The sequence below is a fragment of the Parasteatoda tepidariorum genome, chromosome 6 (assembly GCF_982258835.1).
Source record: "Parasteatoda tepidariorum strain Cologne lab strain chromosome 6, Ptep-v5.0, whole genome shotgun sequence".
Classification (NCBI taxonomy): Eukaryota; Metazoa; Arthropoda; class Arachnida; order Araneae; family Theridiidae; genus Parasteatoda; species Parasteatoda tepidariorum.
In genome coordinates this window covers 6,331,398-6,351,591 of record NC_141760.1, presented here as the reverse complement: position 1 = coordinate 6,351,591, position 20,194 = coordinate 6,331,398, and the positions used below count along the sequence as shown (strand labels likewise).

General features: G+C 30.0%; 1 protein-coding gene across 1 annotated transcript in view; it reads left to right on the top strand.

Annotated features, from left to right (window-relative positions):
- Window positions 1-20,194, top strand: part of LOC107452896 (uncharacterized) — a 183,938-nt gene that overhangs the window by 152,560 nt on the left and 11,184 nt on the right. The window contains exon 5 of the mRNA XM_087165357.1: window positions 14,961-15,016. The gene's annotated coding sequence lies outside the window, so the exon portion shown is untranslated. The remainder of the gene's footprint in view (window positions 1-14,960; window positions 15,017-20,194) is intronic.

Below are 20,194 nucleotides of genomic sequence, written 5' to 3'. Positions count from 1 at the left end.
CCAGACGGCCCTTGGTTCGAATCCTGCAGACTAAACATTTCTCGCACACGTTTCTCCCTACCCGTATATTTTGCTCACATATGAGTACATGCTGCGTCAATTTTGAGTCTATAGGATCTTCAAATTTGACTATTATTTGAAGCTAATTAGCAACATTTTGGTTTAATTTCAAGAAACCCTTTTTTACAGTATACTAATGTAATTAAGAATTTTTATTTATTCAAGCAATCTTACTGAGAGAAAAATTGCCAAATTCAAACAGAATATCAAATTATTATTAGATTATCAAATGATAATTTTCATAAATGCTTTAAGAGAGTAGTTGAAATTTTAATGGTTAAAATTTTTTTAAATAAAAAACTGGAAAAGGGTTTTTTGTTTTCTAATTATTTATTTACTTATTAAAGTGAAGTGTACTAATTTAGGTTTTCTCTAAATAATGCTTCCACAATGTTTTATTTCTTGTTTTAATATTTGTCATAAATCATAATTACAATGAAGAATGTATGAACATAATGATCATAATTACAATCATAATTACAATGGTCATAATTACAATCTTAATTACAAATATCAAAATATTTTTTAATAAAATGGAATGCAGAGGAGAGAGAAAAAAAACAGATTTGATAATAAATTTAAGTAAACAAAACTGTACTTGGAAATTTTAAACTCACTAAGGATAAATGTTGTATTGCTTTTTTACATTAATCTAATAAATGAATAGCCTGGCTTTCAATTTTAATTGACAAATAACCTTAATAATTGAACCTTAAAATATTGAGTCAAGATTTTGTTTAAGAAAATTTCGCTCTTTTTATTCATTTCAGACAATTATAATGTAATAGTCTTAAATAAGTTTTTCTAAGATAAGCGGGGGGGAGGGGGAGTCCTAAAACTATAAATAAGGAAAAGTATTCACCAACAACAAGTAAATTAATTGCTAATATATATTAGTATAGCCTTTTACGTTTTTCAAAGTTAAAAAATCTTTTTTACCTTCAAAATTTAAATCAATAACCGTGGTAAAAAAAATTTAGTTTTAAATTTAATTTAGAAATATAAATTTAAAAATAATGTAATACAAAGACGAAAATCTATTATGCAGATATTAAGTTAATAATTTAAAAATTGTTTTGTTTTAGTTTAAACTTTCGAACTGCTCTTCAATTTTGTGTTCCATTTTCTTGCAGCTCCATTAATAATTCAGCAATTGATGCTTTTATTTAGAGAAATAATTCAATATTGCAATTTTTTCTTCTTTTTTTTAATTCGAACTTTCCAGTGAAAAAAAAGGAATTTATTTGTAGCATGTTTACAAACGTGTACATTTAAAATTTCTTTGTTTCTTTGTCGAAGAAATGTAAATAATTTTTGCTTTATAAAAACAAAATGCTCGAGTTAGGTTTTTCCGTACTATTTTAATGAAGCAATTTAATTAGTTCCAAAAATTTTCTTCAATCGAAGTTTTCTTTTTAGTAAATGTTAACATTTTGAATTAGAATACTAATTAATATTCAAGGCTTACCTTTGATCTTTTTTTTTTCTTTTTTTCTTAATGAACGGCTTTTTTCTTCTTTTTTTCACGTTAAAGTAAATAACAAATGCATTGTTACAATTTATTTCGTTCGATGAAGTAGAAACAAGTAAACAATTTTTTTACAACTTAAATTTAATTTATAAACTCTTACAAGCGAAATGAAACAAAAGTTATTGTTTTTTTGCTTTTTACGAATTTCATTATGCTTCGAAACGTTATAAATGTGCTTTAAAAATCAAATTAAGACCAATAATATTATTAAAATGCGTATCGTGAATAATAATAATTTCATTTTATGCGGGCTACGTTAAAATTAAGCTTTAATAGTATGAATCTTAAGGTTAGCTATCAACTAACAAATTTAAAAGAATAGAAATCAAAATAACAGCTATCCAAAGAATAACATGCAGTGGTCCAAGTTACAAAACCATGGTGTTGTACTTTTAAAAGAATAGAAGTCAAAATGAGTGTTATCCAAAGAATAACATGCAGTGGTCAAAGTTACAAAACCGTGGTGTTGTACTTTTAAAAGAATAGAAGTCAAAATGAGTGTTATCCAGAGAATAACATGCAGTGGTCAAAGTTACAAAGCCGTGGTGTTGTACTTTTAAAAGAATAGAAGTCAAAATGAGTGTTATCCAAAGAATAACATGCAGTGGTCCAAGTTACAAAGCCGTGGTGTTGTACTTTTAAAAGAATAGAAGTCAAAATGAGTGTTATCCAAAGAATAACATGCATTGGTCCAAGTTACAAAGCCGTGGTGTTGTACTTTTAAAAGAATAGAAGTCAAAATGAGTGTTATCCAAAGAATAACATGCAGTGGTCCAAGTTACAAAGCCGTGGTGTTGTACTTTTAAAAGAATAGAAGTCAAAATGAGTGTTATCCAAAGAATAACATGCATTGGTCCAAGTTACAAAGCCGTGGTGTTGTACTTTTAAAAGAATAGAAGTCAAAATGAGTGTTATCCAAAGAATAACATGCAGTGGTCCAAGTTACAAAGCCGTGGTGTTGTACTTTTAAAAGAATAGAAGTCAAAATGAGTGTTATCCAGAGAATAACATGCAGTGGTCCAAGTTACAAAGCCGTGGTGTTGTACTTTTAAAAGAATAGAAGTCAAAATGAGTGTTATCCAAAGAATAACATGCAGTGGTCCAAGTTACAAAGCCGTGGTGTTGTACTTTTAAAAGAATAGAAGTCAAAATGAGTGTTATCCAAAGAATAACATGCATTGGTCCAAGTTACAAAACCGTGGTGTTGTACTTTTAAAAGAATAGAAGTCAAAATGAGTGTTATCCAAAGAATAACATGCAGTGGTCCAAGTTACAAAACCGTGGTGTTGTACTTTTAAAAGAATAGAAGTCAAAATAAGTGTTATCCAAAGAATAACATGCAGTGGTCCAAGTTACAAAACCGTGGTGCTGTACTTTTAAAAGAATAGAAGTCAAAATGAGTGCTATCCAAAGACTAACATGCAATAGCAATAACAATGTAATAGCCTTAAATAACTTTTTCCAACATAAGAGGGGGGAGGGGAAGTTCTAAAACTATCCCTTCACTTTGCATAGATTATGGTAATTTTACCAGAATTTTTTTTCTCCCTGTTGCAAGTATAGTGTTTTTCATTATTTTAAAATAGGGAAAAATCTTCTCACTAAGAAATAATATGATGAAATGAGTTAGTTTTCAAATACCGGGATATTTGGTCAAGAAATGGATGTAAAAGCTCATTAAAATCATTTTTTCTTTTCTGTTACTATTTATATATTTAACTTTGTAAATTTATTCTAATGACGAATATGCATATCCACGTTCTTTCACTATAATTAAATTTATCAGCAACAAAAATTTTGTGAAAAAGGAAAAAATGAAGGAAAAGCTTAAAATGGTTACAGGTTTATATCTTAGCTTGTCCCTTAAGTTTAACAAAATTTGTAAAACTGTCCACAAATTAAATTAATGATTATTTCAAAAATTGTATCATTATTTCAAACGAGGAAATATCAACAGATGAACCATTAAGAATCATTACATAATCATTAAATTGAAAATTCATCTTACATCCACAATTCACTACATGGAAATATAATTATTTTAATTTATATTCTGCCAAACATTTTATCAATTTTGTCGTAATTTAAATATTAAGTAACAGATTTGATTCTGCAAGTGTTTCAGATGGTATTTTTATGAATAAATAAATAATTAAGAAAGATAGTTTTGTTTTTATTTCATGTTTTTCAGCATGTTTCATTTTTGTTTAAATTAAAAAACATACTGTTAAATATTAATTTGATGAAAATTAAACTAATAATAATTTTAAATTATGCTGCAGTAGTTATTGATACGAGAATTAAAAGATTTGGAAGAATGAAAAATTACCGATATAGAATTAGCATACTTACAATAATTATTGGTACAAAAAAAATTGATACAGATTTAACAGATTCTGAAAAAAGAATTTAATACAGGAAACTTTATACAGATCGGGCAGAATTAGTTACAAAAAATAGTGATGCATCACTAATTTATTCAGTTAGAAGACTTATTGATATGAAAACCAATAAAGAATTAGCAAATTCATCAACGAGAAATATTGTTATGGTAAGTTTAATTCAGAAGTAACAGATTTAGTGAACAATTATTAACACAGAATTACAAATTCAGTAACAGCAATTTCTGAAACTGAACAGAAACTAATATTTTCTTTGTCAATGTTTGCTATAATAAGTATCATAAATAATTTATGACTGTTACAAGCAGTTTTTAAGATTTAAAATACTTTTCGTTTTAAAATATATATCTAAATATATGAATGTATACATATGCTATATAAATATAAATGTATATATAAGTTATAGAAATATGAATATATACATCAGTTATGTAAATATGAATGCATATACATGCTATCTAAATATAAAAGTATACAAATGTTATTTAAATATCAATGCATGCATATGTTATATAAATATGAATATATACATATGTTATATAAATATGAATGTATACATTATGTTATATAAATATGAATGTATACATATGTTATATAAATATGAATGTATACATATGTTATATAAATATGAATGTATTCAGAATGCATAGAATATATGTATAGGGTTAATAGTGACAAAGGAACTTTATTTTTGCATCATAATATGAGATTGCAATACTTTATGAATAAGTTTGAATTCGTGTCGGGGGCAGAACGATTAGATTGCCATTTGGGGGTAGGTCTAGGGTTCTAATCTCAATTGGGCACGAAGCCTTTCGGTTTGGTGGGTTCCAACTTTTCCCGATAAGTAAAAAAGGCCGGTGAACAATTCTGCCTTCGTAAACACCATCCTACCATTAGTAGTAAACCTGGAAACTTAACCTCTTTGACCCTCTTGGACAACAACTGGCAAGCATTTTTTATATTCGGTGCTCGATTTCATTGTTTCATTTTACGAGTACCCATTGTGGTAAAAAAAAAAAATTTTAAAAAAAATTAACATTAAATGTTTGGGAACTTTAACCCTAGTCTCAGAAAATATAAATTAGATAAATCAGAAAAAGAAAGAAAGAAAACGTGTAAATTAACTCGGACAATTTTTGTAATTTACCACTTCATTTACCTTAAACGCCATGTTTTGGGGGGAAATATACATGTGTGTTAAATATAAATAGGAAATATAAATACAATACCAATGAGTCGAATAAAATGAATCTCAAGTTACATTCCTTGAATAAAATGCAAATGTTGATATATATATATATATATATATATATATATATATATATATATATATATATATATATATATATAGTATATATATATATATATATATATATATATATATATATATATATATATATATATATATATATATATATATATATATATATATATATATATATATATATATATATATACATACACCTAAGAGCCATTACATTATAACCACCCTCCATCTATAACAATGGGCTCGCACAGGTTTTCATGGTTTCTCGCCCAGGAACAATATTCTCATGGGGCACATTAGGACCCATAATCCTCATAGAACAATCTCTGACGTCTGTAAGTTACTTGAACATAGTTGCAGACCAGGTACACCCATTCATGTAACAGTTTTTCCAACTGGGGATGGTCTTTACCAACAGGATAATGCACCATGTCATAAGGGTAGAATCGTCATGGATTGGTTCGAGGAACATCCCAGTGCGGTTGCTAGCAGGTTTGAGGACTAAAGGTGGTCCTACATGTTATTAGCAGGATAGTCATAATGCAATGACTCTTCGGTGTATATATATTCCGTTCCCGATTTGCACTGACCACAGTGTTATTGTAAAATATCCTCAATGGTAAGCGGATCACAGATTAGGATCCCCTTGCTTCCGGACTAACCGTGGGTGGTTTTAGTGGTCTTCTTCTCCGTGAAACGCAAATACGGGTTAATTTCATGAAGAAGTCCTCCACGAAGACTTCGACTAGTTTTTTTTCCAATGCTTGATCCAAGAGTTCCCTTGTCGTCTGGGTTGGATTCAAAATGACAAGACCACGTGGCTGGAAATTGATAGTCATAAACTCAGAATTGGTTCGAATGTTCAATGCCGGTTATAAAATAAAATTAAGCAGTAGTAAACATTTAAAACAACATATTTTTTCTTTGCTTATCTGACGAGTTATAAAATTATCAAAATAACATTTAATTTAAATGGAGCTATCGTTTTCTGTTACTATTTCCAGCAATTTTTGTGTTGCGGTTTTCTATGTGGTATTTCTACCCCCCTCCCCTCCAGTTACTGCTGCTTGTTTGTTCTGAAGCTACATTTGCTAAGATACTACAAATACCAGTACATCGTAAAAAAAAATTTTTATTAGACCATTTTTTAAATTATACTTCCAGTTATTAATAGACAGATAAAATAGTAAAACCTTTATTTATTTCATTCGTTGATTTATTTCTTTTATTCGCTTCATTTTTAATAATTCATTTTAATTTTACTACTATTATTATTTTACTTTATTATTGTTATTTTATTATTATTTTATTATTATTATTATTTTTTTATGATTATTATTATTTTATTTATCTTTGTTCAGTAAATTCAGAATTCTAAACATATATTCCGCATTTTATTCCCCATGAGATGCAGTGTAACAGGCTATTGAAACTTCTTTTTTCACTGAATGCATTACCTGAATTTTACTTCATTCGTGTTAAATCCCGCATAGAAAGATAAACACGAAATATTCTCCGAAAATCCTTTCACTTCAAATTCACCATACATTTTTTTTTCATCCCCTCCCACGGGAGATGTGAAGCCATATATTTTTAGAAAAAGAATGCTGAAACATTCTATAGTAGGAAGCCAACTCTAACAAGCCACCATGCACTAATGCCAACAACCCTAAGAAAATATTGAATCCCCAAAAATCTGGTACCAATTCCCAATTCTATGGGAATATTTCCTATAGGACTTCCTGCAGTGGTATGGGGAACATACATTTGGAAGTGAATAGCGGGAGACCCTATCCTTACAAGATGAGGCCAACAACATGCAGTGCTCAAAGAGTAAAAGGGGGAGAGAGAAACACCCCCACGTCAATCCCTGGCTCCCCGCACATCAATCATATCACGCACGAGTTGTTATTAATAGCGTCCATAATTGACGGCCCTTTTACCCCCTCCCTTGTCCAGTCCCGCTATAGTGCTGCCATGCAGGGCTTAATTATAATGCAGAAAGGGGCGCAGTCCAGGTGGACTGGGAGTGGCTGGGGGTGGTAGGTGGGGTTTGTGGCGCCCCTTGAAATGCCCATTGCATTCCTTTCATCCCCCTTCATTCCCCTCTTTCGCTTGGACCTGTATATGTGGCCAGTCCAGTCTTTGTAATTTAACCTTATGTTTACAGAAATGTAAACTTCGCCATGCGTGCCTCCCCTCCCCCCTTTTGGACCAAAACCGAATATGAGTAAATTATGGGACTTGATTATGAAATCAGTGTGATGGATAATTTCCGCATTTTAGGCCATTTTGGTTTGAGTGTGAAAGTAATAAAGTTTGAGGGTTGCAATCTTGAAGAGCTATTAATTTTCTGGGCAAAAATAACAATCGAAATACTCAAATTATTTGGCTATGAATCGCTATCTAGATTTGCAAGGCTTTGCAATGGATGAACAAGGGAAGGGTCATAAGTGGCATTTTAAGGAAAAAAACTCGATTTTTCTTTTTCCTTTTTCCTTCAGGGAAAAATTTTATCTTAGTTTTATTTAACTATAAAACATTGATTGCTTTTGCTTAGTCATTCACCAAGTTACAATACAAACTTGGAGAGGAGGTAGGATTTAGAAATGCATTGCAACTCAAGTCTGAAAATGTCATCAAACTCCGCAAGGGGCGTCTTTCAAATATGAACTTGTTGTTTGTGTGCTTTGAAACGGTACTTTTTTCATATAAATTATCTTAATTTTTAATTAATTTTACGTATTCTTATAATGAAAAACTTGTCAAATCTTCATTTTGTGATGTAGCTAAATTAACTGTTGACCGGGCTTAAAACCAAAACAAAAATATTTTCCTCATAAAGGCTCCATCTTTGTCCTGAATATAAACAAAAGGTTTTCCCTTTCTCAAATACACGCAAAGCAGAGCTTGTTGCGTAATGGAACCGGTTAAACCTTTTTACTTGCCTCGGTGATCACCTTACTTATGAGACAAACATAAACATTCAAACCGAAACAATTAAAAAGTTCCGTCCATGGTAAAAATTGCTTTCAAATAACTCAGAAATAGTTATTTCACGTAAATCAATGAATAGGCGTGTAATTTAATGAACTTGTCAAGCTGGTAATGTGGTCACTAGTTATTTCAAATAAGGAAAAGCTGTTATATCTAGGCCTATCTAAGAACATTTTTTTTATATAACTGCCGTTGAGCAGCCGATCCAATTTTGAGTTTACGACTGCCAATGTTGCACTCCGTAGCCTTGTAATTTTGAACCCAATCAAGAAGACAAAGGAACTCCTGGATCAAGTATTGGGAAAATTTTCCTTTCATGCAAGACTTTTTGGTGGAACTAACCCGCATTTGCGATACATGGAGAGGAAAACCACTCATGGTTTGCCCGATGGCAAGAGGACTCTAACCTATGATCCATCTACCTTTGAGGATATTTTACGTCAGCACTGTGGTCGTTGAGTCGGGTGAGGGACTCGTTTCGACCAGCCATCGCGGGCGATCGAACCCGGATCATCTCATTGGGAGGCGAGTACTCTATCCACCATGCCGGGATTGCAATTTTTGACAATAATATTAGAAAAGTGAAAGTAACATAAAATTAAAATAATTTAGATAAATTAAATCACCGTTTCTAATGTGCACGAGCAGCCAATTGTAAACCTGGAATCACCCCAACTGCGTACGATGACATTTTAATGCAATTTCCTTATGATGTGCATTACCTCCCTCCCTTCAAGTTTGTGTCTGCTGTGGAATCACTCTGAATATTAAGCTTCTAAAAACAATTTCAAATTACACATCAGTTAAAAAACTTATAATACAAAAGAAATAGAAAATTTACAAAAATTTAAAAAATTCAGAATTTAAATGGAACCGATCAAAGAATTCTAGATAAATGGAACTTTAAAACTGAAACATTTCAGAAATTTAATTGCCCTGAAACTACTGGAATGATTTTTCTCAAATTTGTATCTTTATATTTAAAAGTACTACCTAATTTAGCATGTGGTATATTTTACATTTCAAAAGTTTTGCCACTATTTCCAAGAATCAAACAATAAAAAATAAAAATAATAACACAGGGGAAGTAATTTGTTATTGCATTTGTATAAATACTTGATCTCGCCTAATTCGGGAGTGGGGATTTCAAATATGAAATTAATTTTTCTACCGAAGCAACATATTTTCTTTTATTTTCAAAAATGAAATTTTCATTCTACTTCTTATCGAAATGTACAGAGTGCAAAATAAAAGATGAATCACCCTGAATAGCTCTTGATTTAATGATCCAATCTTCACGATATAGTACCCAATCTTAATGGTTCGAATTGTGACCTCAAATATGCTAATTAATTAGTGTTGACGATATTTTAAGTCACGAAATCAGACACAAAAACACACTTTCTCTGAATAAACATATATCTTTTTCTTTCAACGAATTTGTATTTCTAACCCACAAAATATAGGGGGGTAGCCACAATCAGGGAAATAGAGCTGATTTGCTCAGATTTTGTATTTTGCCACGTTAAATGACATTTTTAAAATGATAGAAAAAATTATATGCCAAACAGTGAATTGTTTGGCAATGTTTTTGATTATTATTAAATGAAGTAATAAAAAAATATGAAATCTTTACTAAAACTTATTTTTTGCTTGGAATTTTCTTTTGGAGAAATAAGTTTTATAACTGTGTGCAAACATTTTTCATATCGCATAAAAAGTTCTTGAGATCTGGCGAAATACGCAAGAAGTAAAATTAACTGCTCTTCTGACCAAACTATAGTCTGTCTAAGCTAAGAACTCCTCCCTCCACAAAGTCTGAGGCTGTCTGGTGCTATGGAAACAAGAATGGCGCATTTTAGGGAGGGTAGCCTCACTCTAGCACTAACACAATAGAATGAAAAAAAGAGATTCCCTTTCTTCTGCCGACCCGAGCTGAAACCACTCCAAAACAGTGACCCCGCACCCCTACTTGAAATATTCATACTTCGTTACCATGGTCACCGCCACAGGTCCAGACTAGTGTCTGGAGGAGTTCTTACTTCAGACAAACTATATATATCGGCTGCCTATTTTATTTTGGACCATATATCAGCTACGAACCGATATGTTTTTTCAAAGAACTTACATTTTTGTGTCTGATTTCGAAATTTCGTCTTCATTAATTTGTATAATTGAGGTTACCCCCCCCCTTAACCATTTAGATTGAGTCCTAGAGCGTGAAATCATTAGATCAAAAGTTATTTAGGGTGGTCCGTTATATATATATATATATATATATATATATATATATATATATATATATATATATATATATATATATATATATATATATATATATATATATATATATATATATATATATATATATATATATATATATATATATATATATATAATATATATTGAGCCCTGTACATTGTAATTCTTCCACATATATACAAGACCCTTAGCGCAATGTATATATTTTTCATTAAATGCAGATCACAAGCAGCAACGAGCTCTATAATCCGGATCATTATGTTTAAGGGGTGAAATAACCAAATATAAAAATATATTTTCAGCTTTTATAACATTTACTTAGCTTAAATTAAATAATGGACTAAAAAACATATTGAATAAAAGAAAAAACAAATTTAAAAAAATTTCCTGAGGGGAGAAAAAGCTAAGTAACATTCTAAAATCAAAAAAATTGCGTTAGAATTGCATTTATTCTTTAAATTAACTTGTTTCGAATGTAATTATACGAAGAAATAATTATAATAAAATATGAATACATAAAAAATTTTAATTTGGACAAGATAAACATATTTCTTTAATTTCTTCTGCATTAATTACAGAAGGAAGTTTACAAGAAAATTACTTTGAAATTATTTTAAGTTTTGAATTATACTAAATTAAATAAATATGTATATAATTGCGCAGCTATTTTAAATTTTGCGATTTTTTTTTTTTCAGATAAAAGTAACTTTCATTTTTATTAATTATTTGAATACAATTTCCAAAACTGTTTTCATCAAAACTAAGAAGAAGAAAAGAGGAAAAATAATTACATAAAATCAATAAAATAAAGTCAAAGTTTTATTTTATAAATAGCAATCCTCAAAACTGAAAAACTTTCGTATTAACATAGATATAACATTCCTTAAAGATTTCTCTTTTTTTTGCATAATTAAAATAATGAAATTTGCTTAAGAAATTCAAAGTATTTTTTTTAAAACAAAAGTGATGTTTTATTATGAACAGGAAATTAATAAATTAATATGCACAATGCATTTTTTTTAAAAAAAAGAAAAATATGATGATCATTTTTCGTATACATAAATTCATGGTAAAATAAATACACATAGATAGTAAGCTATGCTTTTCTTTTTACCTAGATATAATTGTTTATTGAAAATATAAGTAAATAAATTAAAAAGGAAAAGAAATGAAAAGTAAAGAAAGAAATATGCTCATTTTTTCTAACATCTGCTTAAAACTGATATTAAATAAATTTTATGCAAAACTAAATATTATTTTAAATTAAATATAAATTTTTGGAAAATAAACTTATTAATAAAGCCTGGAAAAATTAATGTAAACTAAATGAATTTTTTTTAAATACTAGTATTAATATTTCAAATTAAAACTTAAAACTCAAGCCATTTTCTTTTTCATTTTTAGTATTTGAATATTCTAAACGAAAAGTTTATTGTAGTGCATAATTTTCTTTAATATGTATATATATATATATATATATATATATATATATATATATATATATATATATATATATACAATAAGTACAAAAAGAATAAAGGAAAAGAGTGATTAATGAGGAAAATTAAGAAAAAAATAATATGTTTTATTTACTGGGCATAAGCTGCAAGTACATAGAACTCATAGAATAAATTTTAAATTTGGAGAAAACATGGGGGGGGGGGAGTAAAGAAAAAAGAAGAAAAAAAATATTACAATATTTTTAAAAAAATATTCGCAAAATTTTTTTCTTAAAATTGAAAGCCAGAAAACAAAATAAGAAAAATATATAATCTTGACACCAGCTCACGTAATTATATACGAAAAAAGAGTGCTTTCTAATATCTTATTAATATAGCCGAAACAAAATATATCAATACAATAGTGTGAAAAGCTCCAAAAAATTGAAACAAACATATAACATATTAACAAAAAGTGCAAAACAAAATAAAAAATGCAAAACAAAGCAATCAAGCACAAAATGCAAAATAAATATTCAAAAAAACTGCAGAATAAAACACAACATTTAATATATAAAGCGAGTAACGAATTCAAATGTACTTACACTTACTTTCAAAAATGATTTAACATATTTTCGTGACAAATTTGCCAGATTACAAAATATGAAAATAGAAGAGTAAATAGAGGATCAGGGGATCATTTTATGGAGCGTTCTTACGGAAGTGCGTTTGACTTGTTAGTTATCTTGGATTGGTATAGTATATAGATAAATATATATGTTAGTGCATCCTTTCAGTCTCAATCAAATATACTAAATTATAATTTAATTGCTTTTTAAAACTAAAACAATATTGTATACCGAAGCATGTGATATTTATTTATTTTTTCATTTACTTTGATACTAAAGTGAATTTTAAGACCATTAACTTTCATCATTATGTAAGTAAAGTTTCGATTAAAGCTCCGAATATTTTAATATTCATCCCCCATACGCGTATTATTAATTTAACTCCTAAACGAAAAGTATTTTTGAATGGAATCTCAAATTGAGAAATGATTGCTCATAGTTTAATGTATGTAAAATTCAACTATTAACTACCCCGATTAATCGCCTATTTCAATTTTCTGATATACACCTATGGCTGACGGATAATCAAGTTTTTAGTATAATTAGGAAAGATCCCATACTTTAAGGAAATGAACAAAATTGAGAATAATATAAATATGTAAAAGATAGAATGTATCTATGGGTATTGTCAAACAAATGGCGTGCCAGGATGTTCAAAGATTCCTTTTCATGCTCACGGTTCGCAGGATGTCCGTGAATTAGGCAAAATAGCCAATCACATCCGTCGCCTGTCACGCACTGCATTTTTACTTGAAATTTAAAAGCGCAGTTTAACTGATAAGAGTTGGAGTTGAAGAGTATCGAGCTGACTTTGTCACTTTCACGGTTGACTCCGCTTCGTGTACGCCACTCACATGATTCACCTTTTGAAATTTCAAACATTGTTACTTTTTTTTTTAAACGTTTGTGCAAATTAAATTGACCGTTATCTGAAATAGAGTCGTTTTTTTATATCTGACTTCGAGGCTAATTTAAGAGGTAGAATGTGCTGGAATAATTAATTGTAATGCAATTATTTACAGCGTGTAATTTTTTTTTTTATTTAGGACTTATAGAATAACATAATATTAATTTGTTGATACACGTTTGACTTCGTAATAAAGAAATAAAAAATAAAAATTATATATACCGTATAGTATGTTGATTTCTCACAACATGTCAATGTGTGATATATTTACTCGGTTTCAGAACATTCAATCCTTTTATTACTATTATTATTATTATTATTATTATTATTATCATCTTTATTATTATTATTAAAGACTATGCACAACGCGAAAGGGGCTGACCCTCTTAACTGTTTGGGCTTGAATATTTATGTTTGTCTCATAAATAATCGGATCTCCGATGCAAGGAAAGAGGCTCAACCAATTCTATTACATAACAAGCTCTACTTTGTCTATATTTGTGAAAGACTAAACCTTTCCGCAGACTCAAGAACCCATTTTTTGTTTATAATTAGATTAAAGATTAAACCTTTATGAGGAAAATATTTACATTTTGGGTTTTAAGCCTGGTTCACAGTTAACTTAGCTACATCACAAAAGGAAAATTTGACTAGTTTTTCATTATAAGTATACGTAAAATTTACGCAAAATTGAGATAATTTATATGAAAAAAAAATACCATTTCTAAAGTGCACAAACAACAAGTTCCTAATTAAAAGACGCCCCTAACGGCGTTCGATGACATTTTCGGACTTGGGTTGCGATACAATTCTTCAGAACAAAAAAAGGACTTTATGTGGGTGATCTACGCTTCGGCAGTTAACTTCGCTTCGCCACAAAATGAAGATTTGGCTAGTTGTCAATTGCCCTTAAGTTTGGAAATCTCAATGAAACATTCACTCTTTGCCGTCAGGCTAACTGTGGGAGGTTTTCGTGGTTTCCCTCTCCATATAACGCAAGAGTGAATTAATTCCATCAAAAAGTCCTCCACGATGGCAAATTTCTCCCATTACTTGATCCAGGAGTTCCTTTGTCTTCTGGATTGGTTACGGCCACAAGGCTACGGAGTTGAACATTAGTAGTCGTAAGCCCAAGAAATTGGGTCGGCTGTTCAACGACGGTAATAAAATAAAATGAAACATTCAGAACGATGAAGGAGGCAGTGGGAACACGGAAGCCTTAGGAGACACATATTCCTAAGCGTTTGCATTAGCATGCACAATTCTCCTTTGCGCATTTGAGGCAAGCATATCAAAAATTTTATTATTATTAGAAGTGAGGAAAAATTATGCGGAAAAATTAATAATATCATTATTCCTGATATTAGTATTATGAGAAATTAAATGAGTTTTGTGTTCTTCTTTTAACACATTTTTTCTTCTCCTTTTATTGAATTTGCCGCTAATCAGTTTTTTTCTTGCAGATTTAGAATTTTCAATTGATGTGGGTACCACAAATGGAGAGTCACCTCCTAATAAGGTATTAAAAATACTTAAAATGAAAATTATTTATTGTCATGAAAATTATTTGCACGATTATTATTAAAATTCTGAAAATTTTATTGGCATTGCTATTTTAAATAACAAATTCTGCTCGAATTCTATTCAATTGAGCTTGTGATCGAAATGCCACAGAGGCGCAAGCACACCCGAACGAGATGTAAAAAATGCACAATGTGAAAACTGTTTATCATATATTATGAAAAATATTTTGGTAATTAGAATTCAAATTCTGAAATTTTTATTGGCATAGTTATTTTAAATTTAAAAAGAAATCTACTTAAATTTTATTAACACCCTCATCCCCAATGTTTTATCCATGAAAATTTCTCGAAACTGACTATTGTGAAAATGAACTTCCATGTAAATAATAACCCAAGATCGATTTTATGTTTTCTTTCACTGAACAAATGTCAACAAAGAAAATGGATTCTAGAGATAACATCAGAGAATATAAAACAGTGATTTAAGACGAAAGATGCTTACAAATTAAAACTAATATTTCTTTAAAATAACAAAACGTAATTTCCGAAACATAGTTAAAACGTTGATTATTGAAGGGAATTAAAATTTATTTTTTTATTTATTTTTTTAATAGTTTACTTAGATCTGTGAGTCCTGTGTAACAGAATCTTGACTTTACTCTCAATCATTTATTTTAGCAAGTCATTTAATAAACATTTTTCTTACAATTGTTCTTTTATTTTCGCGAATTTTATGTAAAGGTTTTATCTTATACTGTTTTAAGTATTTGTTTAATTATTTTTTATAGAACCATTATTTTACATTGTTATTTTTGCTGCTGAGCCACGATGGCTCAGTGTCATTTATGGCTCGATGACATTGAGCTCGATGGCTCTGTGGCTCTATGACATTGAAATGTCTTTGTGAAGGACTGTAGTTCGATCCTCAGTGTCGGCGTGAAATCTACACAGCTTTTGATCAAATCACCTTGTCTGGGAAGTAAAGATGACCTGTGAGTGATTTGTAAGAAAGCAGTGGGCATTTAAACTATAAATTGTTTTGGACTGTCCAGCTTTTGAATTTACTTGAACTATTCAACTCCTGCCTAAATATTAATTTTTCAAGCAAAATAAAGAATGTGACATTTTTTACGAATTAATAATAAGAGACAGTGAAGATCTTGGACATATGCGATTAAAATCAGAGTCCATATTGCCATGTAACTTGGATCTGTACCAGCATGAGGATCCTTATTCTTCCATAGTCGGAGTTTAGATAATTATTTTTTTATCTTTGATGCCATTTTAAATTATTTCACTATTCACTGCTGGGAATAAAAATTTCTATTCTAATAAATTTTATAATTAATTACTTATTTTATGACATAATCATCTGAATAAGAATTAAAATTTGTACAAATCTCGTTTCATTTTCCAAGAAATTTAATGCCAAATTTCATTTTTCATCTTGTCTCCAACTCAATACTATTCTCCCCTCTAAAAGAAGGAGAATCGTAAAGACATTGCAAGCTGTCCATTTAAAACCTCTCGCGGAATTCCTGCATTGGTCCATTTTACGATTGAATATTTCTTTTCGCTTATAAATTCCTCTCTCGACTTTTCCTTTTGAGTTTATTTTAACTTCACACTTTCCATAACTTCGCCAAAAAGAAAGAAAAGAGTGCGCCAGAGACATCTTCCTCTCACCAAATTGAATCCATCTGCCCAGTTCCAGAGCCTGAATATGTTCGAATGGAAAAGCATTTGATCCGGGTCACTAGCTGCTGCACATTCGACAATAACGGGTCTTTTTACGATGCTGTAAAAAGCAAATGAAGGGATGACTGGTCACAGCCGGCTTAGATCTTTGCTTATGTCTTTTTTCCCTTTTCCTGTAGTATTGAGTTTCGTTCGAAATGTCTGCCATTTCTGTCAAAGTCCATCTGGTTCCTTGGCTGTATATAGATAATAAGAAATCAGCCCTCTTAAATTGAATTAAATTTACCTGATCATGGATATGCGATTTCTACAATTAAAATTTTCTTACCGATATGTTTTGACTGCTATATTTAATTATTGACAGTATTGAGTTTCATTCGCAATGTCTGCTATTTTTGCCAAAGTCCATATGGGTCTTTGACAGCAAAGGATCCAACACTAAAACTAAATTAAATTTATCCGATCAATGTCATGTCATTTTTGCACTCAAAATCTCTTTGACACTGTGTTCCAACTTTTATATTTTAAATATAATAATAATAAATGGTGTAAGTAAAATGGTGAAATAAATGGGCTGAAAGTTTTCCTTTTAGATGTGGTGTGGAAATTGGGAGAGAGGGGCACCAGCTCAGGTGCACTCTACGTCGTCTGACCGGAATAAAAATTACGTGGCCTTTCTCCTTTTTCTGGACCTTGCGTCATTAAACGCGACATTCGTGCCTCCTGCTGTGGCTATAAAAGATAAGAGTCCTGAAAAGCAGGGCAAGGTGATTGGCAGTGGTTGGGTAATTTATGGTCCGAAAAAAGCGAGTTGCAATTTCATAATTGTCGGTGTTATTGGTCAAAAAATGGCAAGTCAGAGCTTTTTAAAAATCAATGCAATGGTTTGAAATGTAACGAATCGCAGCCTTAGAACAATTTATGCAATTCGTCAAGAATATTATGAGTCGCAATTTCAGAATAGTAGGGGTTATTGGTCAAAATATGGCAAGTCAAAGCTTTTGAAAAATATATGTTAAGGTTTGAAATGTAACGAGTCGCAGCCTTGGAACAATTTATGCGATTCGTCAGAATATTTTGAGACGCTATTGCAGAACTGTAGGTGCTTTTGATCTAAAAATGGCAAGTCAGAGACTGAAAAATCAATGCAGTGATTTAAAATACAACGAGTCGCAGTCTTAGATCAGTTTATGCAATTCGTCAAAAAATTGCGAGTCGCAATCTCATTACATCTCATTGTTATTTGTGAGAAAATGTCGAGTCATAACACCTCAACAATTGGTTTACGTTTCACAAATTTTCACGGTTGAGCATAACTCAGATAATAAACTAACTCGTTCCTAAACATTTAGTTTTTCAGACAAAAATGAGTGTCTAAAGCAGGTTTACATTTATTATTATGTATATTCAATGTTATTTAGTTAAGTGAGGCAAAAAATGTCAATATGAAAGCAATATTTAAAAAAAATTCTAGGGTCCAAATTGTTGCAAATTTCAAAAATAATGTTTGATGGCTGAATAAAGTAATTAATACACACGAATTCACATCAAGTAAAAATTTAATAAAAAAAATAAAGTGACATTTACAATTAGGGTAAAAATGCATGGGAGAAAGGAAACACGGCGAAATTTTTTTTTCCTTTTCATTTCTTATGAAGCATTACCCTAGTTCAAGTCAAAGTTTTTTTAGAGTATAAGTTAGTTTTTATAAACTATAATGCTTCATGATTCTGATACTTGTTTAAAGGCTTTGAATGAAATGCTGTCCAATGCAGAAATAAAATTCTATATGCTCTCTATCGTCATTTCTTATCTGTTAATCATTCGAATAAATAACATTAGGAGTTCCCAGAATTTGAAAATTTGTTGATGGAACTCTGCAATGTCTAATGTCTCTGGTTAGTAGAATCAGCCACTTACTGTCATCAAACATAATTGAATTGAACCATCGTAATTAAAAATACATACTGAAGAAGAAAAGGGGGGAAAGGTAATCTGATTTCTCAGTGTTCTTTGTGAGTTGAACTCTCCTTTTTACACTACTTAAAAGCTTGTTAATATATCATTGCTTTGAAAAGTTTATTAAAAGAAGTAAACTAACATAATTTAACATGCATAATAAAAGGATTAGAAGGAAAAAGTTCTTTTTTATTACGGTCCTGTTTGTAAAGCATTATTTTTGTATTGTTTTAGTGTTGTTTTGTACTGTTGTATTATTTTTACCCTCCATTTACAACGACCATTTATTTTGGAACTAACATTAAAATCGTTGTTTTTGACATCACGATGACTTTAATCTTTTTAATAGACGTATTCTCTGATTTGGGGATATAGAAGTTTTAGTAATAGATGAAGCCGAAATGAACCACGCACGTTCTCAAATTAACATCATGCTTATGAGGTCATTTTAGTGCAACATACTTATGTAATTTTTTATTAAAAATTTGTCTGTATAGTGGTAATAAAGAATATGCAAATTATTGCCATCTGTCCTTCAAAATTCATAATGTAACAGGCAGTTTCCTAAATAAAATCATTTAAAGCAAATTACGACAACTATTCTATAATCATTTTAAATACTTTGTATCGTAATTACTACCAGAATCTACTTCGTACCATAGTACTGTATCATACTGTCTACTTTGTTCCATTGTGTAATCCTGCGTTTCAAAACTATTACAATTGTCAGACAAGTTTAAGGAATTCACTTCTATAAAAGAATATGCAAATTATTTTCATCAGCCCATTCGATTTTATAATGCAAAAAAATTCCTTGAAGCAAATTTAAGAAGTATTATTCCCTATTCAATTAAATTAATCTGTATCAAAGCATTTTGCTTTCTAATACCATTACAATTTTTTATGAGGTTAAACAATTCCCTGGCATAAAGAAATTTGATGGTTTATGAAGACGGCGTAATTTTGAACTATATAGGCAAATTCAAGGAAGCTGATATCAACAAATACATCAAAATAAGTCGCTTAAGGCTCGCAGACCACATCTATCAAATGGACCCTTCTTACTTGACAATTAAAATCTTCAATTACTAACCAATAGGAAATAGAGTTAGAGGCAGCCTTAAGTTCAAATGACTTGACTGTGTGTAAGAGGATTTCAAAATTCTAAGAATTAGTAACTGGAGAATAATCGCAGAAAAAGAGCAGAATGGAGGAAGGTTCTAGGGAGGGCTCTGGACCTCAAAGGATTGTCATGCCAATAGAAAAAGAAAGGAATTCGCAAAATATTGTTATCATCCCTTAAAAATTTACAATGCAACAGGTAGACAGATTTATTCCATAATCATTTTAGATACCATGCCTTATAATAAATTATCTTTCGTCAATAGCAATTTTTTAAGAAGTTATAGTATTTACTGTATGAAGGGTAATGTAAATTATTTCTACCTGCTCTTTAAATAATTCGCAATGCAACAGGTAATTCCTTCATCTAAATTAAAATTACATGAGGCAAATTA